The sequence below is a fragment of the Dunckerocampus dactyliophorus genome, chromosome 6 (genome assembly GCF_027744805.1).
Source record: "Dunckerocampus dactyliophorus isolate RoL2022-P2 chromosome 6, RoL_Ddac_1.1, whole genome shotgun sequence".
Lineage (NCBI taxonomy): Eukaryota > Metazoa > Chordata > Actinopteri > Syngnathiformes > Syngnathidae > Dunckerocampus > Dunckerocampus dactyliophorus.
In genome coordinates, this window is record NC_072824.1 from 576,228 (window position 1) to 585,817 (window position 9,590).

Here is a 9,590-nt window from a genome sequence, read left to right on the forward strand (position 1 = left end):
ATGTGAGGAACATCCATCTACAGTGTTTTTCTATCTGCTGTGAAGTTCAAACAGGCTTATAGGCTGGCTGTGGCTGCGACCGGTGGCACAAAACAGCCAGAAAAACCATACGAGCAGCAAAGTGTGCACACACATCCGAGACCGTTTGCAGAAGCGCAGTTTGACCAGTGTCGTCTTTAAAAGGAAAGTTTTCAGAGCGCTTTCCGGCTTACGGCCATACTACCCTGAGAACGCCCGATCTCGTCCGATCTCGGAAGCTAAGCAGGGGCGGGCCTGGTTAGTACTTGGATGGGAGACCGCCTGGGAATACCAGGTGCTGTAAGCTTTTTAGGCTCTTGGCTTTCAGCAGAGGGCGCTGTTTCCCACTTCTTGGAAAACGCCATCACTTTGAATGGAGGAAGAGTATTTATTTTGCCCTCATGTGAGGAACATCCATCTACAGTATTTGTCTCTCTGCTGTGAAGTTCAAACAGGCTTATAGGCTGGCTGTGGCTGCGACCGGTGGCACAAAACAGCCAGAAAAACCATACGAGCAGCAAAGTGTGCACACACATCCGAGACCGTTTGCAGAAGCGCAGTTTGACCAGTGTCGTCTTTAAAAGGAAAGTTTTCAGAGAGCTTTCCGGCTTACGGCCATACTATCCTGAGAACGCCCGATCTCGTCCGATCTTGGAAGCTAAGCAGGGGCGGACCTGGTTAGTACTTGGATGGGAGACCGCCTGGGAATACCAGGTGCTGTAAGCTTTTTAGGCTCTTGGCTTTCAGCAGAGGGCGCTGTTTCCCACTTCTTGGAAAACGCCATCACTTTGAATGGAGGAAGAGTATTTATTTTGCCCTCATGTGAGGAACATCCATCTACAGTGTTTTTCTATCTGCTGTGAAGTTCAAACAGGCTTATAGGCTGGCTGTGGCTGCGACCGGTGGCACAAAACAGCCAGAAAAACCATACGAGCAGCAAAGTGTGCACACACATCCGAGACCGTTTGCAGAAGCGCAGTTTGACCAGTGTCGTCTTTAAAAGGAAAGTTTTCAGAGCGCTTTCCGGCTTACGGCCATACTACCCTGAGAACGCCCGATCTCGTCCGATCTCGGAAGCTAAGCAGGGGCGGGCCTGGTTAGTACTTGGATGGGAGACCGCCTGGGAATACCAGGTGCTGTAAGCTTTTTAGGCTCTTGGCTTTCAGCAGAGGGCGCTGTTTCCCACTTCTTGGAAAACGCCATCACTTTGAATGGAGGAAGAGTATTTATTTTGCCCTCATGTGAGGAACATCCATCTACAGTGTTTTTCTATCTGCTGTGAAGTTCAAACAGGCTTATAGGCTGGCTGTGGCTGCGACCGGTGGCACAAAACAGCCAGAAAAACCATACGAGCAGCAAAGTGTGCACACACATCCGAGACCGTTTGCAGAAGCGCAGTTTGACCAGTGTCGTCTTTAAAAGGAAAGTTTTCAGAGCGCTTTCCGGCTTACGGCCATACTACCCTGAGAACGCCCGATCTCGTCCGATCTCGGAAGCTAAGCAGGGGCGGGCCTGGTTAGTACTTGGATGGGAGACCGCCTGGGAATACCAGGTGCTGTAAGCTTTTTAGGCTCTTGGCTTTCAGCAGAGGGCGCTGTTTCCCACTTCTTGGAAAACGCCATCACTTTGAATGGAGGAAGAGTATTTATTTTGCCCTCATGTGAGGAACATCCATCTACAGTATTTGTCTCTCTGCTGTGAAGTTCAAACAGGCTTATAGGCTGGCTGTGGCTGCGACCGGTGGCACAAAACAGCCAGAAAAACCATACGAGCAGCAAAGTGTGCACACACATCCGAGACCGTTTGCAGAAGCGCAGTTTGACCAGTGTCGTCTTTAAAAGGAAAGTTTTCAGAGAGCTTTCCGGCTTACGGCCATACTATCCTGAGAACGCCCGATCTCGTCCGATCTCGGAAGCTAAGCAGGGGCGGACCTGGTTAGTACTTGGATGGGAGACCGCCTGGGAATACCAGGTGCTGTAAGCTTTTTAGGCTCTTGGCTTTCAGCAGAGGGCGCTGTTTCCCACTTCTTGGAAAACGCCATCACTTTGAATGGAGGAAGAGTATTTATTTTGCCCTCATGTGAGGAACATCCATCTACAGTATTTGTCTCTCTGCTGTGAAGTTCAAACAGGCTTATAGGCTGGCTGTGGCTGCGACCGGTGGCACAAAACAGCCAGAAAAACCATACGAGCAGCAAAGTGTGCACACACATCCGAGACCGTTTGCAGAAGCGCAGTTTGACCAGTGTCGTCTTTAAAAGGAAAGTTTTCAGAGAGCTTTCCGGCTTACGGCCATACTATCCTGAGAACGCCCGATCTCGTCCGATCTCGGAAGCTAAGCAGGGGCGGACCAGGTTAGTACTTGGATGGGAGACCGCCTGGGAATACCAGGTGCTGTAAGCTTTTTAGGCTCTTGGCTTTCAGCAGAGGGCGCTGTTTCCCACTTCTTGGAAAACGCCATCACTTTGAATGGAGGAAGAGTATTTATTTTGCCCTCATGTGAGGAACATCCATCTATTTGTCTCTCTGCTGTGAAGTTCAAACAGGCCTATAGGCTGGCTGTGGCTGCGACCGGTGGCACAAAACAGCCAGAAAAACCATACAAGCAGCAAAGTGTGCACACACATCCGAGACCGTTTGCAGAAGCGCAATTTGACCAGTGTCGTCTTTAAAAGGAAAGTTTTCAGAGAGCTTTCCGGCTTACGGCCATACTACCCTGAGAACGCCCGATCTCGTCCGATCTCGGAAGCTAAGCAGGGGCGGGCCTGGTTAATACTTGGATGGGAGACCGCCTGGGAATACCAGGTGCTGTAAGCTTTTTAGGCTCTTGGCTTTCAGCAGAGGGCGCTGTTTCCCACTTCTTGGAAAACGCCATCACTTTGAATGGAGGAAGAGTATTTATTTTGCCCTCATGTGAGGAACATCCATCTACAGTGTTTTTCTATCTGCTGTGAAGTTCAAACAGGCTTATAGGCTGGCTGTGGCTGCGACCGGTGGCACAAAACAGCCAGAAAAACCATACGAGCAGCAAAGTGTGCACACACATCCGAGACCGTTTGCAGAAGCGCAGTTTGACCAGTGTCGTCTTTAAAAGGAAAGTTTTCAGAGAGCTTTCCGGCTTACGGCCATACTACCCTGAGAACGCCCGATCTCGTCCGATCTCGGAAGCTAAGCAGGGGAGACCGCCTGGGAATACCAGGTGCTGTAAGCTTTTTAGGCTCTTGGCTTTCAGCAGAGGGCGCTGTTTCCCACTTCTTGGAAAACGCCATCACTTTGAATGGAGGAAGAGTATTTATTTTGCCCTCATGTGAGGAACATCCATCTACAGTGTTTTTCTATCTGCTGTGAAGTTCAAACAGGCTTATAGGCTGGCTGTGGCTGCGACCGGTGGCACAAAACAGCCAGAAAAACCATACGAGCAGCAAAGTGTGCACACACATCCGAGACCGTTTGCAGAAGCGCAGTTTGACCAGTGTCGTCTTTAAAAGGAAAGTTTTCAGAGCGCTTTCCGGCTTACGGCCATACTACCCTGAGAACGCCCGATCTCGTCCGATCTCGGAAGCTAAGCAGGGGCGGGCCTGGTTAGTACTTGGATGGGAGACCGCCTGGGAATACCAGGTGCTGTAAGCTTTTTAGGCTCTTGGCTTTCAGCAGAGGGCGCTGTTTCCCACTTCTTGGAAAACGCCATCACTTTGAATGGAGGAAGAGTATTTATTTTGCCCTCATGTGAGGAACATCCATCTACAGTATTTGTCTCTCTGCTGTGAAGTTCAAACAGGCTTATAGGCTGGCTGTGGCTGCGACCGGTGGCACAAAACAGCCAGAAAAACCATACGAGCAGCAAAGTGTGCACACACATCCGAGACCGTTTGCAGAAGCGCAGTTTGACCAGTGTCGTCTTTAAAAGGAAAGTTTTCAGAGAGCTTTCCGGCTTACGGCCATACTATCCTGAGAACGCCCGATCTCGTCCGATCTCGGAAGCTAAGCAGGGGCGGACCTGGTTAGTACTTGGATGGGAGACCGCCTGGGAATACCAGGTGCTGTAAGCTTTTTAGGCTCTTGGCTTTCAGCAGAGGGCGCTGTTTCCCACTTCTTGGAAAACGCCATCACTTTGAATGGAGGAAGAGTATTTATTTTGCCCTCATGTGAGGAACATCCATCTACAGTATTTGTCTCTCTGCTGTGAAGTTCAAACAGGCTTATAGGCTGGCTGTGGCTGCGACCGGTGGCACAAAACAGCCAGAAAAACCATACGAGCAGCAAAGTGTGCACACACATCCGAGACCGTTTGCAGAAGCGCAGTTTGACCAGTGTCGTCTTTAAAAGGAAAGTTTTCAGAGAGCTTTCCGGCTTACGGCCATACTATCCTGAGAACGCCCGATCTCGTCCGATCTCGGAAGCTAAGCAGGGGCGGACCAGGTTAGTACTTGGATGGGAGACCGCCTGGGAATACCAGGTGCTGTAAGCTTTTTAGGCTCTTGGCTTTCAGCAGAGGGCGCTGTTTCCCACTTCTTGGAAAACGCCATCACTTTGAATGGAGGAAGAGTATTTATTTTGCCCTCATGTGAGGAACATCCATCTATTTGTCTCTCTGCTGTGAAGTTCAAACAGGCCTATAGGCTGGCTGTGGCTGCGACCGGTGGCACAAAACAGCCAGAAAAACCATACAAGCAGCAAAGTGTGCACACACATCCGAGACCGTTTGCAGAAGCGCAATTTGACCAGTGTCGTCTTTAAAAGGAAAGTTTTCAGAGAGCTTTCCGGCTTACGGCCATACTACCCTGAGAACGCTCGATCTCGTCCGATCTCGGAAGCTAAGCAGGGGCGGGCCTGGTTAATACTTGGATGGGAGACCGCCTGGGAATACCAGGTGCTGTAAGCTTTTTAGGCTCTTGGCTTTCAGCAGAGGGCGCTGTTTCCCACTTCTTGGAAAACGCCATCACTTTGAATGGAGGAAGAGTATTTATTTTGCCCTCATGTGAGGACAATCCATCTACAGTGTTTTTCTATCTGCTGTGAAGTTCAAACAGGCTTATAGGCTGGCTGTGGCTGCGACCGGTGGCACAAAACAGCCAGAAAAACCATACGAGCAGCAAAGTGTGCACACACATCCGAGACCGTTTGCAGAAGCGCAGTTTGACCAGTGTCGTCTTTAAAAGGAAAGTTTTCAGAGAGCTGTCCGGCTTACGGCCATACTACCCTGAGAACGCCCGATCTCGTCCGATCTCGGAAGCTAAGCAGGGGCGGGCCTGGTTAGTACTTGGATGGGAGACCGCCTGGGAATACCAGGTGCTGTAAGCTTTTTAGGCTCTTGGCTTTCAGCAGAGGGCGCTGTTTCCCACTTCTTGGAAAACGCCATCACTTTGAATGGAGGAAGAGTATTTATTTTGCCCTCATGTGAGGAACATCCATCTACAGTGTTTTTCTATCTGCTGTGAAGTTCAAACAGGCTTATAGGCTGGCTGTGGCTGCGACCGGTGGCACAAAACAGCCAGAAAAACCATACGAGCAGCAAAGTGTGCACACACATCCGAGACCGTTTGCAGAAGCGCAGTTTGACCAGTGTCGTCTTTAAAAGGAAAGTTTTCAGAGCGCTTTCCGGCTTACGGCCATACTACCCTGAGAACGCCCGATCTCGTCCGATCTCGGAAGCTAAGCAGGGGCGGGCCTGGTTAGTACTTGGATGGGAGACCGCCTGGGAATACCAGGTGCTGTAAGCTTTTTAGGCTCTTGGCTTTCAGCAGAGGGCGCTGTTTCCCACTTCTTGGAAAACGCCATCACTTTGAATGGAGGAAGAGTATTTATTTTGCCCTCATGTGAGGAACATCCATCTACAGTGTTTTTCTATCTGCTGTGAAGTTCAAACAGGCTTATAGGCTGGCTGTGGCTGCGACCGGTGGCACAAAACAGCCAGAAAAACCATACGAGCAGCAAAGTGTGCACACACATCCGAGACCGTTTGCAGAAGCGCAGTTTGACCAGTGTCGTCTTTAAAAGGAAAGTTTTCAGAGCGCTTTCCGGCTTACGGCCATACTACCCTGAGAACGCCCGATCTCGTCCGATCTCGGAAGCTAAGCAGGGGCGGGCCTGGTTAGTACTTGGATGGGAGACCGCCTGGGAATACCAGGTGCTGTAAGCTTTTTAGGCTCTTGGCTTTCAGCAGAGGGCGCTGTTTCCCACTTCTTGGAAAACGCCATCACTTTGAATGGAGGAAGAGTATTTATTTTGCCCTCATGTGAGGAACATCCATCTACAGTATTTGTCTCTCTGCTGTGAAGTTCAAACAGGCTTATAGGCTGGCTGTGGCTGCGACCGGTGGCACAAAACAGCCAGAAAAACCATACGAGCAGCAAAGTGTGCACACACATCCGAGACCGTTTGCAGAAGCGCAGTTTGACCAGTGTCGTCTTTAAAAGGAAAGTTTTCAGAGAGCTTTCCGGCTTACGGCCATACTATCCTGAGAACGCCCGATCTCGTCCGATCTCGGAAGCTAAGCAGGGGCGGACCTGGTTAGTACTTGGATGGGAGACCGCCTGGGAATACCAGGTGCTGTAAGCTTTTTAGGCTCTTGGCTTTCAGCAGAGGGCGCTGTTTCCCACTTCTTGGAAAACGCCATCACTTTGAATGGAGGAAGAGTATTTATTTTGCCCTCATGTGAGGAACATCCATCTACAGTATTTGTCTCTCTGCTGTGAAGTTCAAACAGGCTTATAGGCTGGCTGTGGCTGCGACCGGTGGCACAAAACAGCCAGAAAAACCATACGAGCAGCAAAGTGTGCACACACATCCGAGACCGTTTGCAGAAGCGCAGTTTGACCAGTGTCGTCTTTAAAAGGAAAGTTTTCAGAGAGCTTTCCGGCTTACGGCCATACTATCCTGAGAACGCCCGATCTCGTCCGATCTCGGAAGCTAAGCAGGGGCGGACCAGGTTAGTACTTGGATGGGAGACCGCCTGGGAATACCAGGTGCTGTAAGCTTTTTAGGCTCTTGGCTTTCAGCAGAGGGCGCTGTTTCCCACTTCTTGGAAAACGCCATCACTTTGAATGGAGGAAGAGTATTTATTTTGCCCTCATGTGAGGAACATCCATCTATTTGTCTCTCTGCTGTGAAGTTCAAACAGGCCTATAGGCTGGCTGTGGCTGCGACCGGTGGCACAAAACAGCCAGAAAAACCATACAAGCAGCAAAGTGTGCACACACATCCGAGACCGTTTGCAGAAGCGCAATTTGACCAGTGTCGTCTTTAAAAGGAAAGTTTTCAGAGAGCTTTCCGGCTTACGGCCATACTACCCTGAGAACGCCCGATCTCGTCCGATCTCGGAAGCTAAGCAGGGGCGGGCCTGGTTAATACTTGGATGGGAGACCGCCTGGGAATACCAGGTGCTGTAAGCTTTTTAGGCTCTTGGCTTTCAGCAGAGGGCGCTGTTTCCCACTTCTTGGAAAACGCCATCACTTTGAATGGAGGAAGAGTATTTATTTTGCCCTCATGTGAGGAACATCCATCTACAGTGTTTTTCTATCTGCTGTGAAGTTCAAACAGGCTTATAGGCTGGCTGTGGCTGCGACCGGTGGCACAAAACAGCCAGAAAAACCATACGAGCAGCAAAGTGTGCACACACATCCGAGACCGTTTGCAGAAGCGCAGTTTGACCAGTGTCGTCTTTAAAAGGAAAGTTTTCAGAGAGCTTTCCGGCTTACGGCCATACTACCCTGAGAACGCCCGATCTCGTCCGATCTCGGAAGCTAAGCAGGGGAGACCGCCTGGGAATACCAGGTGCTGTAAGCTTTTTAGGCTCTTGGCTTTCAGCAGAGGGCGCTGTTTCCCACTTCTTGGAAAACGCCATCACTTTGAATGGAGGAAGAGTATTTATTTTGCCCTCATGTGAGGAACATCCATCTACAGTGTTTTTCTATCTGCTGTGAAGTTCAAACAGGCTTATAGGCTGGCTGTGGCTGCGACCGGTGGCACAAAACAGCCAGAAAAACCATACGAGCAGCAAAGTGTGCACACACATCCGAGACCGTTTGCAGAAGCGCAGTTTGACCAGTGTCGTCTTTAAAAGGAAAGTTTTCAGAGCGCTTTCCGGCTTACGGCCATACTACCCTGAGAACGCCCGATCTCGTCCGATCTCGGAAGCTAAGCAGGGGCGGGCCTGGTTAGTACTTGGATGGGAGACCGCCTGGGAATACCAGGTGCTGTAAGCTTTTTAGGCTCTTGGCTTTCAGCAGAGGGCGCTGTTTCCCACTTCTTGGAAAACGCCATCACTTTGAATGGAGGAAGAGTATTTATTTTGCCCTCATGTGAGGAACATCCATCTACAGTATTTGTCTCTCTGCTGTGAAGTTCAAACAGGCTTATAGGCTGGCTGTGGCTGCGACCGGTGGCACAAAACAGCCAGAAAAACCATACGAGCAGCAAAGTGTGCACACACATCCGAGACCGTTTGCAGAAGCGCAGTTTGACCAGTGTCGTCTTTAAAAGGAAAGTTTTCAGAGAGCTTTCCGGCTTACGGCCATACTATCCTGAGAACGCCCGATCTCGTCCGATCTTGGAAGCTAAGCAGGGGCGGACCTGGTTAGTACTTGGATGGGAGACCGCCTGGGAATACCAGGTGCTGTAAGCTTTTTAGGCTCTTGGCTTTCAGCAGAGGGCGCTGTTTCCCACTTCTTGGAAAACGCCATCACTTTGAATGGAGGAAGAGTATTTATTTTGCCCTCATGTGAGGAACATCCATCTACAGTGTTTTTCTATCTGCTGTGAAGTTCAAACAGGCTTATAGGCTGGCTGTGGCTGCGACCGGTGGCACAAAACAGCCAGAAAAACCATACGAGCAGCAAAGTGTGCACACACATCCGAGACCGTTTGCAGAAGCGCAGTTTGACCAGTGTCGTCTTTAAAAGGAAAGTTTTCAGAGCGCTTTCCGGCTTACGGCCATACTACCCTGAGAACGCCCGATCTCGTCCGATCTCGGAAGCTAAGCAGGGGCGGGCCTGGTTAGTACTTGGATGGGAGACCGCCTGGGAATACCAGGTGCTGTAAGCTTTTTAGGCTCTTGGCTTTCAGCAGAGGGCGCTGTTTCCCACTTCTTGGAAAACGCCATCACTTTGAATGGAGGAAGAGTATTTATTTTGCCCTCATGTGAGGAACATCCATCTACAGTGTTTTTCTATCTGCTGTGAAGTTCAAACAGGCTTATAGGCTGGCTGTGGCTGCGACCGGTGGCACAAAACAGCCAGAAAAACCATACGAGCAGCAAAGTGTGCACACACATCCGAGACCGTTTGCAGAAGCGCAGTTTGACCAGTGTCGTCTTTAAAAGGAAAGTTTTCAGAGCGCTTTCCGGCTTACGGCCATACTACCCTGAGAACGCCCGATCTCGTCCGATCTCGGAAGCTAAGCAGGGGCGGGCCTGGTTAGTACTTGGATGGGAGACCGCCTGGGAATACCAGGTGCTGTAAGCTTTTTAGGCTCTTGGCTTTCAGCAGAGGGCGCTGTTTCCCACTTCTTGGAAAACGCCATCACTTTGAATGGAGGAAGAGTATTTATTTTGCCCTCATGTGAGGAACATCCATC

At 50.3% G+C, this 9,590-nt stretch overlaps 21 non-coding genes across 21 annotated transcripts; all 21 read left to right on the plus strand.

The window, feature by feature from the left end:
- The first annotated feature begins 206 nt into the window (after positions 1–206).
- On the plus strand, positions 207–325 carry LOC129184155 (5S ribosomal RNA). The gene has a single exon (XR_008571543.1). It is a non-coding gene; the product is annotated as a 5S ribosomal RNA (ribosomal RNA).
- A 300-nt stretch (positions 326–625) lies between these two features.
- LOC129183964 (5S ribosomal RNA) lies at positions 626–744 on the plus strand. The gene has a single exon (XR_008571370.1). It is a non-coding gene; the product is annotated as a 5S ribosomal RNA (ribosomal RNA).
- Positions 745–1,044: 300 nt separating this feature from the next.
- LOC129184156 (5S ribosomal RNA) lies at positions 1,045–1,163 on the plus strand. Its single transcript, XR_008571544.1, has one exon. It is a non-coding gene; the product is annotated as a 5S ribosomal RNA (ribosomal RNA).
- Positions 1,164–1,463: 300 nt separating this feature from the next.
- LOC129184157 (5S ribosomal RNA) lies at positions 1,464–1,582 on the plus strand. The gene has a single exon (XR_008571545.1). It is a non-coding gene; the product is annotated as a 5S ribosomal RNA (ribosomal RNA).
- Positions 1,583–1,882: 300 nt separating this feature from the next.
- LOC129183738 (5S ribosomal RNA) lies at positions 1,883–2,001 on the plus strand. Its single transcript, XR_008571150.1, has one exon. It is a non-coding gene; the product is annotated as a 5S ribosomal RNA (ribosomal RNA).
- Positions 2,002–2,301: 300 nt separating this feature from the next.
- Positions 2,302–2,420, plus strand: LOC129183612 (5S ribosomal RNA). Its single transcript, XR_008571026.1, has one exon. It is a non-coding gene; the product is annotated as a 5S ribosomal RNA (ribosomal RNA).
- A 295-nt stretch (positions 2,421–2,715) lies between these two features.
- LOC129183662 (5S ribosomal RNA) lies at positions 2,716–2,834 on the plus strand. The gene has a single exon (XR_008571077.1). It is a non-coding gene; the product is annotated as a 5S ribosomal RNA (ribosomal RNA).
- Positions 2,835–3,528: 694 nt separating this feature from the next.
- On the plus strand, positions 3,529–3,647 carry LOC129184158 (5S ribosomal RNA). Its single transcript, XR_008571546.1, has one exon. It is a non-coding gene; the product is annotated as a 5S ribosomal RNA (ribosomal RNA).
- A 300-nt stretch (positions 3,648–3,947) lies between these two features.
- On the plus strand, positions 3,948–4,066 carry LOC129183740 (5S ribosomal RNA). The gene has a single exon (XR_008571152.1). It is a non-coding gene; the product is annotated as a 5S ribosomal RNA (ribosomal RNA).
- A 300-nt stretch (positions 4,067–4,366) lies between these two features.
- LOC129183614 (5S ribosomal RNA) lies at positions 4,367–4,485 on the plus strand. Its single transcript, XR_008571028.1, has one exon. It is a non-coding gene; the product is annotated as a 5S ribosomal RNA (ribosomal RNA).
- A 295-nt stretch (positions 4,486–4,780) lies between these two features.
- Positions 4,781–4,899, plus strand: LOC129183937 (5S ribosomal RNA). Its single transcript, XR_008571343.1, has one exon. It is a non-coding gene; the product is annotated as a 5S ribosomal RNA (ribosomal RNA).
- A 300-nt stretch (positions 4,900–5,199) lies between these two features.
- Positions 5,200–5,318, plus strand: LOC129184159 (5S ribosomal RNA). The gene has a single exon (XR_008571547.1). It is a non-coding gene; the product is annotated as a 5S ribosomal RNA (ribosomal RNA).
- Positions 5,319–5,618: 300 nt separating this feature from the next.
- LOC129184160 (5S ribosomal RNA) lies at positions 5,619–5,737 on the plus strand. The gene has a single exon (XR_008571548.1). It is a non-coding gene; the product is annotated as a 5S ribosomal RNA (ribosomal RNA).
- A 300-nt stretch (positions 5,738–6,037) lies between these two features.
- On the plus strand, positions 6,038–6,156 carry LOC129184162 (5S ribosomal RNA). Its single transcript, XR_008571550.1, has one exon. It is a non-coding gene; the product is annotated as a 5S ribosomal RNA (ribosomal RNA).
- Positions 6,157–6,456: 300 nt separating this feature from the next.
- On the plus strand, positions 6,457–6,575 carry LOC129183741 (5S ribosomal RNA). The gene has a single exon (XR_008571153.1). It is a non-coding gene; the product is annotated as a 5S ribosomal RNA (ribosomal RNA).
- A 300-nt stretch (positions 6,576–6,875) lies between these two features.
- Positions 6,876–6,994, plus strand: LOC129183615 (5S ribosomal RNA). The gene has a single exon (XR_008571029.1). It is a non-coding gene; the product is annotated as a 5S ribosomal RNA (ribosomal RNA).
- Positions 6,995–7,289: 295 nt separating this feature from the next.
- On the plus strand, positions 7,290–7,408 carry LOC129183663 (5S ribosomal RNA). Its single transcript, XR_008571078.1, has one exon. It is a non-coding gene; the product is annotated as a 5S ribosomal RNA (ribosomal RNA).
- A 694-nt stretch (positions 7,409–8,102) lies between these two features.
- On the plus strand, positions 8,103–8,221 carry LOC129184163 (5S ribosomal RNA). Its single transcript, XR_008571551.1, has one exon. It is a non-coding gene; the product is annotated as a 5S ribosomal RNA (ribosomal RNA).
- A 300-nt stretch (positions 8,222–8,521) lies between these two features.
- On the plus strand, positions 8,522–8,640 carry LOC129183966 (5S ribosomal RNA). Its single transcript, XR_008571371.1, has one exon. It is a non-coding gene; the product is annotated as a 5S ribosomal RNA (ribosomal RNA).
- Positions 8,641–8,940: 300 nt separating this feature from the next.
- Positions 8,941–9,059, plus strand: LOC129184164 (5S ribosomal RNA). The gene has a single exon (XR_008571552.1). It is a non-coding gene; the product is annotated as a 5S ribosomal RNA (ribosomal RNA).
- A 300-nt stretch (positions 9,060–9,359) lies between these two features.
- LOC129184165 (5S ribosomal RNA) lies at positions 9,360–9,478 on the plus strand. Its single transcript, XR_008571553.1, has one exon. It is a non-coding gene; the product is annotated as a 5S ribosomal RNA (ribosomal RNA).
- Positions 9,479–9,590: the final 112 nt, after the last annotated feature.